The sequence below is a fragment of the Bison bison genome, unplaced genomic scaffold, assembly GCF_000754665.1.
Source record: "Bison bison bison isolate TAMUID 2011002044 unplaced genomic scaffold, Bison_UMD1.0 scf7180017845428, whole genome shotgun sequence".
NCBI classification, from domain to species: Eukaryota; Metazoa; Chordata; class Mammalia; order Artiodactyla; family Bovidae; genus Bison; species Bison bison.
This window is the reverse complement of record NW_011476001.1, coordinates 44,015-54,827: the sequence shown is the minus strand read 5'-3', so window position 1 is coordinate 54,827 and position 10,813 is coordinate 44,015. Positions and strand designations below refer to the sequence as shown.

The 10,813-nt window shown below is 37.3% G+C and overlaps 1 pseudogene; it reads right to left on the bottom strand.

Annotated features, from left to right (window-relative positions):
- Positions 1-379: 379 nt before the first annotated feature.
- LOC104984693 lies at positions 380-3,099 on the bottom strand (annotated as a pseudogene).
- Between the last annotated feature and the right edge of the window lie 7,714 nt (positions 3,100-10,813).

Sequence of the window (10,813 nt, the reverse complement as noted above, 5' to 3'; positions counted from 1 at the left end):
TTTTAGTTACCATGGAAATTCCCTGCATATTTTCAGAATCTCTAAAAGAAAAAAAACCTAAGTGAGACTCCTGAGACACAAATTTTTTGTTAAGGAAACAATCTAGTGGAATAAGACAAGGCAGATTTCATTGCTGTGTTAATCTCATGGTAAGTAAGGTTTATGACTAAGTCATTTGCAGATCTGATTTCTGAAAACACTGAGAAGAAACCCAGAATCACTGGGAGATAAATCTCAATGATAACATTAATTTACTTACACTGAAGGTAACTCTCTAAACAGTCACAGTCCAATTTTACAAGTGTGCAATAGGCAAAGAAGGAAAAGGACAAACGTTGCAAACAAATTCTTGTCCTTTGGTGGTGCAGGCTCTCAGAATTCACTCTTGTCCAAAGCCTTCTGTTTCTTCAATAACAAATAACAGCTTTTCCTTCAGTTGCTCATAGCTCTTGTAGGGTGGCAGGTCCAGGCGGTTAAAACAGGTATGACGTCTAGGCAACCAATTTTCTTTCCCGACTTTTTCAATGCAGAACTTCTGTGGCCCATTGCTCCCCATGAGGTCAGCAAATCCTCCAACTGACAGTCGGCAGGTCCCAGTAACAAACTGCAAAAGTCGCATTCTCTTCTCATTATCGATTTCTTTAACAAACTGCCAAAACCACATGATTTGTTTACTTGTCCTGGTATAGTGATGGTAGATGGCATGTCTTTGCCAATCATTCAAATCAATCTCTTGTATCCCACATAAAAGAACCTCTAATTCCTTTGCATCGAAGTACTGTAGATACTGCTGGGGAAGAATTTCATTAAAGCCCTCAAAGAAAGCTTGCGTCTGTTCTTCAACACCACGAGACAATCTCCATTCAGCTACTATTCTGATATATTCTTCTTTATTTTCTTCTGTTACAAGAATATTGCCACCATTGGGTTTCAAATCATGACTCTTGATTTCACCTAAGATTCTTTATCAATGGAGAAATACATTTCCAAATCACACTCCTCAATATTGTTTTCTTTTAACCCAGATGAGAGAATTGTAAAATTCTGGATCAATCGATTCTAAATCCTTCAGTCCAACCGGTTTATTCAAGATACGCTTATAGAATGGCAAAGAAAAACCTGTGTCTATGAATTTCCCATGGAACAGAGCCATAGCAATAAACCTGCAAATAAAACGAAAATATTTCAGGTGATCTGGATTGATGTAAGAAGCGGGGTTTATCTGCAAGCAGTAGTTATCCTTCCCTGCATATTCAAACAGGCAATACATTGGGTTCAACACCTCATGTGACAAAAGAAAGAACCATTCTCTTGCTACACCTCCATAATCTAAACCTTCTTCTCCTGGAAAAATCACCCACAAACGTCTTCGCAGATCTTGAGGACTGAAGCTCATTATCTGCTGAAAGGAATCCTCAAACAACGTTTTTCTTGTCACTGTAATCTTTATGTGCTGTGGCATGGCCAGTTGCTGACACCAGAAACGGAAATATTGAACCTTTGCCTTGAAGTCCCGTACATAGGCTATCTGGGGTCCATTGTCTAAGGCAGATTTTCCGGTGCGGGGATCTATATAGGTGGTTGTTCTTCTATTGTGGTCCACAAAATATGGAATTCCGTCTACCGTGAATCTCATTTCCCAGCCTTCAGGTAAGGGCTTTTCATTTAATTGACCTTGATTTCTGGGGTCTTCCCATTGTGTAATACGAGTGTTGTGGTTGACAAAATATACTCTACCATTGCTGTCCGTTCTCTTCTCCCATCCAGGCGGCAGGGGACCCAAGGGATCAAATTCTTTATTTTGTGATGTAGCAAACAAATCTTGATTCCCATAAATGAACCTCTGGTTAAACTGCTGCATAGCTCCATGAAGTTGACTACGCTGGAGCTGCCATTGTTCATAGTTCTGGACTGATTCCAGGGTTGGCCTCTGCCACGTTGTTGTTCTTGTGAATGGTCAACATAATAAATACGTCCCATGTTGTCAACCCGCCACTCCCAGCCAGGAGGTAGAGGTTCTGGTCTATCCCACATTGTTCTTTTTTCAATATGATCTACATAGTAAACTCGCCCATGCTGGTCCACTCTCTGCTCCCAACAAGGTGGGAGGGGAGCTTGAGGTACAGGATTTAATGGTCTAGGGCCTGCACCTCCAGATATAGTAAGAGGAATTATTAATCCAGATGTTGCTCCTTCAGATGTACTTGAATTTGTATTTGTTGGTGGCAGAGAGCCTGTACTAAAGCCATCACTTTCAGAAGTGGTAGATGGTGAGCCATTGACAGATGCTGGTCTACGTGGGGTAGGTGGAGGTGGTTGTGAAGGTCTTAGAGGCCTAGAAGGTTTAAAACCGCCATTTGAGAGTGATGGAGAATTATTCCCATTGATCCTCCTGTTTTCACCAGATCCTGCATCCTCAGGGTCATCTGATCCACTTGCGTTTGCTCTCGTTTCATCCTTGGGCCTGGAGCCATCATCATTCTGTGAAGCACTTTCTGAACATGCAGTTTCACCATTGGCAACAACTTCAGACTCTAATTGCAGCCCATCAAGACAGACTGACAAATCTCCTATTGTTTCTGCTGGTTCTTTGTCACCTACAAGCTGTAAAGTCACAACTACTTCCTCAAGTTTCATATTGTTTGACTTTAATGTTTCATAGATATCCAATCCAGCAGTTCCCAACAAAACATCAGATTTCAGTGTCTGGTGACTCCACACATGAAAATGTAATTTACTCATAGGGGTGACAATAACTGTAAGAGGCTGCTTCCATTTGGGACTGTTCGTATTGTTGCATTTTTCTGTCTTCTTTGACTGTCCATCTACTGTGACTTCCACATAAGGACTTGGCCCAAACCAATTCTTTTTATTTTCTTTAAGTTTTGCTGAAATGACAGTGATCTGAAGTTGTGATTTCATGGTCAAACTACCCATTGAACCAAGCTGTGATCCACTGTCGGACATATCACCAACAGGAAGGCAAACCTGAAGTTTTCACCGTTTGAAGTCACTTCTTTGGATTAAGGCGCTGTCTCCAGAAGGCCACGGTTAAATGCATGTTACCAGGACTCGGGGCGGCGGCTACTCTTCAGACCCTCGACTAAGATGGCCCCATTGTATATTCTTGCCTCCTTTGTCAAAGATAAGGTGTCCATATGTGCATGGATTTATCTCTAGGCTTTCTATTTTGTTCCATTGATCAATATTTCTGTCTTTGTGCCAGTACCATACTGTCTTGATAACTGTGGCTTTGTAATAGAGCCTGAAGTCAGGTAGGTTGATTCCTCCAGTTCCATTTTTCTTTCTCAAGATTGCTTTAGCTATTCAAGGTTTTTTGTATTTCCATACAAATTGTGAACTTATTTGTTCTAGCTCTGTGAAGAATACCGTTGGTAGCTTGATAGGGATTGCATTGAATCTATAAATTGCTTTGGGTAGTATACTCATTTTCACCATATTGATTCTTCCAATCCATGAACATGGTATATTTCTCCATCTATTAGTGTCCTCTTTGATTTCTTTCACCAGTGTTTTATAGTTTTCTATATATAGGTCTTTAGTTTCTTTAGGTAGATATATTCCTAAGTATTTTATTCTTTCCGTTGCAATGGTGAATGGAATTGTTTCCTTAATTTCCTTATGTTTTCTCATTATTAGTGTATAGGAATGCAAGGGATTTCTATGTGTTGATTTTATATCCTGCAACTTTACTATAATCACTGATTAGTTCTAGTAATTTTCTGGTGGAGTCTTTAGGGTTTTCTATGTAGAGGATCATGTCATCTGCAAATAGTGAGAGTTAGTTTGAGCATTCTTTGGCATTGCCTTTCTTTGGGATTGGAATGAAAACTGACCTTTTCCAGTCCTGTGGCCACTGCTGAGTTTTCCAAATTTGCTGGCATATTGAGTGCAGCACTTTCACAGCATCATCTTTCAGGATTTGAAAGAGCACAACTGGAATTCCATCACCTCCACTAGCTTTGTTCTTAGTGATGCTTTCTAAGCCCCACTTGACTTCACATTCCAGGATACTAAATATCTTTAAAAAAAAATAACTAAGTCAATATGGCGTCTTTAAAATATGCTTTATTTTAAAATAAACACACGTAATACTTACTTTTACTTGTTGATGTTTTTGTCTGTATTTAGATATGTTTATAAAGTAGGCTTATTCTTGTTATAATTCATCAGGGTCACAGAGTAACCTTGTTTCATTTTGATGTTCTGTGATATTGTCAATTGAAATGATGGGAACGGATGCCATGATCTTCGTTTTCTGAATGTTGAGCTTTAAGCCAACTTTTTCACTCTCCACTTTATTATGAATTCAATCACATAATACTTCCCACTCCTGACAACATCCTATCCAGGCCAAAGCCACAGTTTCTTAAGATATACTAAAATTATGTGTCACATGCTCAAACATCTAAGGCCTTCTAGGTACCTCTAGTACCCTTTTACTGAGATTCCACATGGATGCACATCCTGTGTGTTTACCATTACAGAGAAGATTTACAGACCCAACTTTTTCAACCTCAGGTGTCTATGTTCCTACAGGTATTCTTCTGGAGGCAACTGACTGTGTAAGTGCACACATAAACAAATGCATAAACAAATTACCATTAGGAACTAAAGAGAGAGTTGAATGTATAAAAGCATATCTTAGAGACTGAAAAAATATCCTAGGAAATTCATATTATATACTTTAGCTTGTAATTAATAGAGCTATTTAAAAAATAAAATAAAGTGATTACTTTGAAAAGTTTACTGTTCCATAGCCTAACAAAAGTCGATTCTTTCTCCCACTACCTAGATGGATAGGCAGAAATCTTAATTTGTGATGATATATCAATTAAAATAATTGACAATATCATAAAAATAACTCTGGTGTTTTACATTTCATGTATTTTAATCCAATGTCAACTATTGACATTGAGAAGTTTTCTATATTACAAAAGTTATCCATCATTTTTCTTATGGTCATTGAAATGTATATCAATGTGAAGCTATTTCAGAATTGTCTTATAATGAAATAAAGTGACTACAATTGACCAGTTTAAATCTTACATCCCATTCCAGTTATTAAACTTTAGGAACATTTGTAAAAACTTTTATGTACATGAGATGATCATAAGATAGACAGTTTATGAGTTATCTTAGAGGACATCTTGAAATCATTTTTATCTCTGGAGATATAATCATGCAAGTATATTTACATTCAATTAATTCTGCTTCTGTGACAACAAGAAAAGCATTCTAGTTACAATACACCTGATTTTGCATCTAGAGGAACCTAGTGTACCCAAAATAATTCCAAAGATAAAAGCGAAGCTGGAGACCTGGGTTCAATCCCTGGGTTGGGAATATCCCCTGGAGGAGGGCATGGCAACCCACTCCAGTATTCTTGCCTGGAGAATCCCCATGGACAGAGAAAGCTGGTGGGCTACAGCCCATGGGGTCACAAAAAGTCTGACATGACTAAGCGATTAAGCACTGCACATGGAAAATGTGGATAGTAAATGTTATAAAATTTAACAATAATTTAACTAAAATAATCTAAACTTACAATTGATTTATAGGAAATAAATTGAAGTTAATTAAGCAGATCTACTAAGGACACATACTGTGGCACTCATTTTGCATAGAATGACCCCCAAACAATGCTGAAATGACAAAGGTGTGTTTTGAAGAAGTATAAATATTTTAAGATGTGTCACATCTGGACATTGCATTTCCAAGTCAAAATTTGTTTATTCCTTTTTTGACTTGACATTTGAACTTTGAATATCAGACCACCTTACCTGCCTCCTGAGAAATCTGTACATCAGTCAAGAATCACCAGTCAGACCCAGACATGGAATAGGAAAGCTGAGGGCCAAAGAATGAATGCTTTTGAACTGTGCTGGAGAAGACTCTTGAGAGTCCTTTGGACTGCAAGATCACACCAGTCAGTCCTGAAGGAAATCAGTCTGAATATTCATTGGAAGGACTGATGCTGAAGCTAAAATTCCAATACTATGGCCACCTGATGTGAATAACTGACTCATTGCAAAAGACGCTGATACTGGGAAAGATTGAAGTCAGGAGGAGAAGGGGATGACTGAGTATGAGATATTGGATGGCATCACCAACTTGATGAACATGAATTTGAGCAAGCACTGAGAGTTGGTGATGGACAGGTAGGCTTGACCTGCTATAGTCTGTGGGGTCACAAAGAGTCGGACCTGACTGAGTGACTGAACTGACTGATTTGTAAATTTTAAGTGAATGTGATACTTTCTTGTCAGGAAATTGTTCTTCATCTTGGTACCATTATTTTAATTAATTGATGTAAAGTGAAATAACATCTGCATGTATTCCAAAGACATTAAGTGCTCCAAGTAATTTTGTGAAGAAACAGTAAATATATTACTCACTGATAGCCATTGTCAAGGTCAATGCAGGTGCAGTTGTTCTCACAGGGATTCATTTTGCAGTCATTGGAGTCTTGTTCACAAAAACTTCCTTTCCAACCAGAAAGGCATACACACTTATAGTTCTAAGGGAATGTAAAAACTATACAACCATTAGGTATTCCTTATTGTTCCTGGTTATTTTGACCTCTTATGAATTTATGAGTTTTTCAATTTTTATAGAATGTCAATACTTGCCAATTTCTCTTTATCATAGTTTAAAAACTACATGAACAGTATTCTCTGGTATCTAATTAAATAAAAATTAGTATTTCTGTATTAAGCTCACAATGAGAACTAACAGTCTTATTAAACGTTAATACAAAATACTTTGTTATGAATATAAATGCTGCAGCTGTGTCCAACTCTGTGACCCCATAGATGGCAGCCCACCAGGCTTCTCTGTCCCTGGGATTCTCCAGGCAAGAAAACTGGAGTGGGTTGCCATTTCCTTCTCCAATGCATGAAAGTGAAAAGTGAAAGTGAAATCACTCAGTCGTGTCTGACTCTGCGACCCAATGGACTGTAGCCTACCAGGCTCTTCCATCCATGGGATTTTCCTGGCAAGAGTATTGAAGTGAGTTGCCATTTCCTTCACCAAATATGAATGCTAGTGATTGGATAAAGCTAGATAACTAAATATTGTACTTGACTACTAGCTCATGAATTTAAAAATAACTACAACAAAATAATCCTTTTGATAGACTGTGGTATTGCAAATAGTAAACTTATATAAATGTGGTATTATTGCTTGGTTGAAACTGTGAAATCTTACATATTATTTTTCTAAAGAATAAAATTGGCCTATAACAATACTCAAAATACTAAAATTAAAATTGCTTTTTCCCAATTAGGCAAATACACAAACAAACAAAAAATGACCTCAAATTATGGTGGGAATAAACTATACATTAAAGCTAATTCTCAAGATTAGGGCTTTTGTCAAGACGTTAGAATATGGGCTCTCAAATTTAGAGATTTTGCATTTACAATTAGGAAAAATGCTAAAATCAGTGTTAGGTGTTATTTTTGTCTACTTTCAGTATAGTAACCACTGGCCATGTGTCATTGAAATGTGCCTAGTCTCAATTGAGGTGGGATATAAGTATAAAATACACATTGGATTTTGAATATTTAGTTAAAAAAGAATAAAATTACTTCATTACTAATTTTACTATATGATGCAATGCTAATAATTTGGATATAAAGAGTTAAAACAGAATTATATTAATAAAATTAATTTCACCTGTTTCTTTGAACTGTTTTTTAAAATGTGAACTTCACATTTAAAAATTTTAGAAAATGTGTTTCACACACATGGATTTTCAGTCATTTCTATTGGGCAGAGCTGTGTCAGATGATGACAGCCCAACTTCTCCAATTGGGAATGGGATTGAGTCTATCTGGTTCTGTGAAGACATAAGAGGAGTTAGAGCTCCCTGAGATTGGAAACCAAGTTCTGGTTTAGTATGTTCTTGCATCTTGAGAAGGCCTAACACTCAGTGAATGTTTAATACCTGTTGATTGAACAATGGAAAATAATAAATATGATAGGAAAAGTAACATAATATGAAGTTAATATTCAAAACAGACTTCAAAAAGATTCTATATCTTTGCTCTATAGAGGTAGACAGGAAGTTTGTTTCCAAACATTACAATCAAATAAGTTTATTAACCAGAAAAACACATACATTCATGCTCTATGTAGGTGCATTTAGGTTACCGTTGTCCTTGTCTGAGTAGTTTCCACTGAAAACTACTTTAGTTTTCAGCTTCTTGTGAAAAGCAGAGAAATGAGAGTGGTCACTCTGCTGATGCCAGGCCTTGCTCCTGAACAAGGGTTCATTCTCCACTCAGAGCTCTCACTAACAGTACTGAAATTTTCCTGGATTTTAGCAACAATTTTTTTCATGCAGTCTGCTTCTCACTCTGTTAACTTTCTCAATGAGTTTTGTAATACTTGGAAAGTTTTCATTGATTGTGTTCCCCCCCCCTTTTATTTATTTATTTTTTTGTAAGCATTACAAAGAGCACGTACATGAAAATTGAAGATAATAATTATATTTTGTAAATGCTATTTGAGATGGAGGCAATTCAGTAGGCAAGACAAGCAACCACTTAGAAACTGGGGAACCACAACCCAACCTAGTGATAGACACAAGGGCAGAGCAGGATATGTGATGTATACATGTCACCCATGAACCAAGTGAGGTGCCCTTTAGTTATGATTTGATCATTCACTTTCTAAGACGTGTCAATTGTTTCCATAAATACAAATGCATGAGTTTACTGCTAGTTTTTATTTTGACTTCTCAGTAATAATGTGACACAAATTAGATGAATGAGTCAAAAAACCAGTCAAGCTTCTTTCTCATTGCTGCTGCTGCTGCTAAGTCGCTTCAGTCATGTCCGACTCTGTGCGACCCCATAGACGGCAGCCCACCAGGCCCACCGTCCCTGGGATTCTCTAGGCAAGAACACTGGAGTGGGTTGCCATTTCCTCCTCCAGTGCATGAAAGTGAAAAGTGAAAGTGACGTCTCTCAGTCTTTCCCATTAAAGCCATATATTTCTTAGAAGCAAACATTCATTGGTATTTTTGATGATTTAACTCAGAAACTGGGCTTCCCTGGTAATCTTGCTGGTAAAGAATCCACCTGCAATTCAGGAGACTCCAATTCAATTCCTGTATTGGGAAGATCCAGTGGAGAAGGGTTAGGCTACCCACTACAGTATTCTTGAGCTTCTGTGGTGACCCAGACGGTAAAGAATCCACCTGCAGTGTGGGAGACATGGGTTCGGTCTCTGGGTTGGGAAGATTCTCTGGAGAAACAAACAGGTTACACACTCCAGTATTCTGGCCTGGAGAATTCCATGGACAGAGGAGCCTGGTGGGGTACATGGGGTCACAGAGAGTCAGATACGACTCAACAACTTTCACTAATACAGAATAGTATATTATCACCCATTTAGTGCTCTAATTATTACTATTATCAGATACCAAAGCAGTGACTTCCACATAAGATGATATCTGTATTAAATAGAAATATAAAGGATAAAGGAAATAGACATTTTCTAATAGTAAACATGGAAAAATATAAATGTTAAAGAAAGTAAAAATAAATATTAACTAGAATTAAGCACATTTGAGTGTTTCTATGCACCTGTTGCTTACTTGATTCAGAAGCATTATTCTGAACTTCAAAATTCTTAGTGTACAGCACTTTCTGAATCAATATTGTAGTTAATTAAACCCAGTAACTTAAAATAATAGTCAAAACTGACAAGCTTTTTAAAAATCATATTGCCTTGACATTCAATAATCAAATAATAATATCTCGAGTTACTTTTGCTTAAGAGTAAAATGTATTTTAAAAAGTAGTTACTAGAGAAGAAAGTTTTGCATAACTTGTGAATTTAGCACAATATCAGTTTTACCTTTTAATGCAAAGTAGACATCCTTCTTCAGGTCAAATTCAGATAAAACCATTTTCATAGTTTGAAAATACATAGTAAGTCAGACATAGGAAAGATAGAAGATAATAAAAGATAACACAAATCCAGGTCAGTGAATTACACAGACAGTGATACAAAAGGCAAATTGATCTGGTTTGATAGGTATAATAATTACCTATCTATATATAGATACCTTTATGTAGAAATCTCTATATAGATCTACTATATAACACACCCTATATAATTTTCTGCATGGAACTATGTAGCAGTAACTTAGTTTTTCATATCACAAGCTAGATATTTTAAATCTCAGTGATCAGTGACAAATGTGCAAAGGTAAGAAGAAGTGAAGTTGCTCAGTTATGTGCAACTCTTTGTGATCCCATGGACTGTAACCTCCCAGGCTCCTCCATCCATAGAGTTTTCCAGACAAGAGTACTAGAGTGGGTTGCCATTTCCTTCTCCAGCAGATCTTCCTGACCCAGGGATCGAACCCAAGTCTCCTGCATTGCAGGCATACGCTTTACCCTGTGAGCCACCAGGAAACCCACAGGTAAGGTTAGAATGGTTCCAAATAGGAAAAGGAACAACAGACTGTTTCCAAATAGGAAAAGGAGTACATCAAGGCTGTATATTGTCACCCTGCTTATTTAACTTCTATGCAAAGTACATCATGAGAAATGCTGGGCTGGAAGAAGTACAAGCTGGAATCAAGATTGCCGGGAGAAATATCAATAACCTCAGATATGCAGATGACATCACCCTTATGGCAGAAAGTGAAGAGGAAATAAAAAGCCTCTTGATGAAGGTGAAAGAGGAAAGTGAAAAAGTTGGCTTAAAGCTCAACATTCAGAAAACGAAGATCATGGCATCTGGTCCCATCACTTCATGGGAAATAGATAGG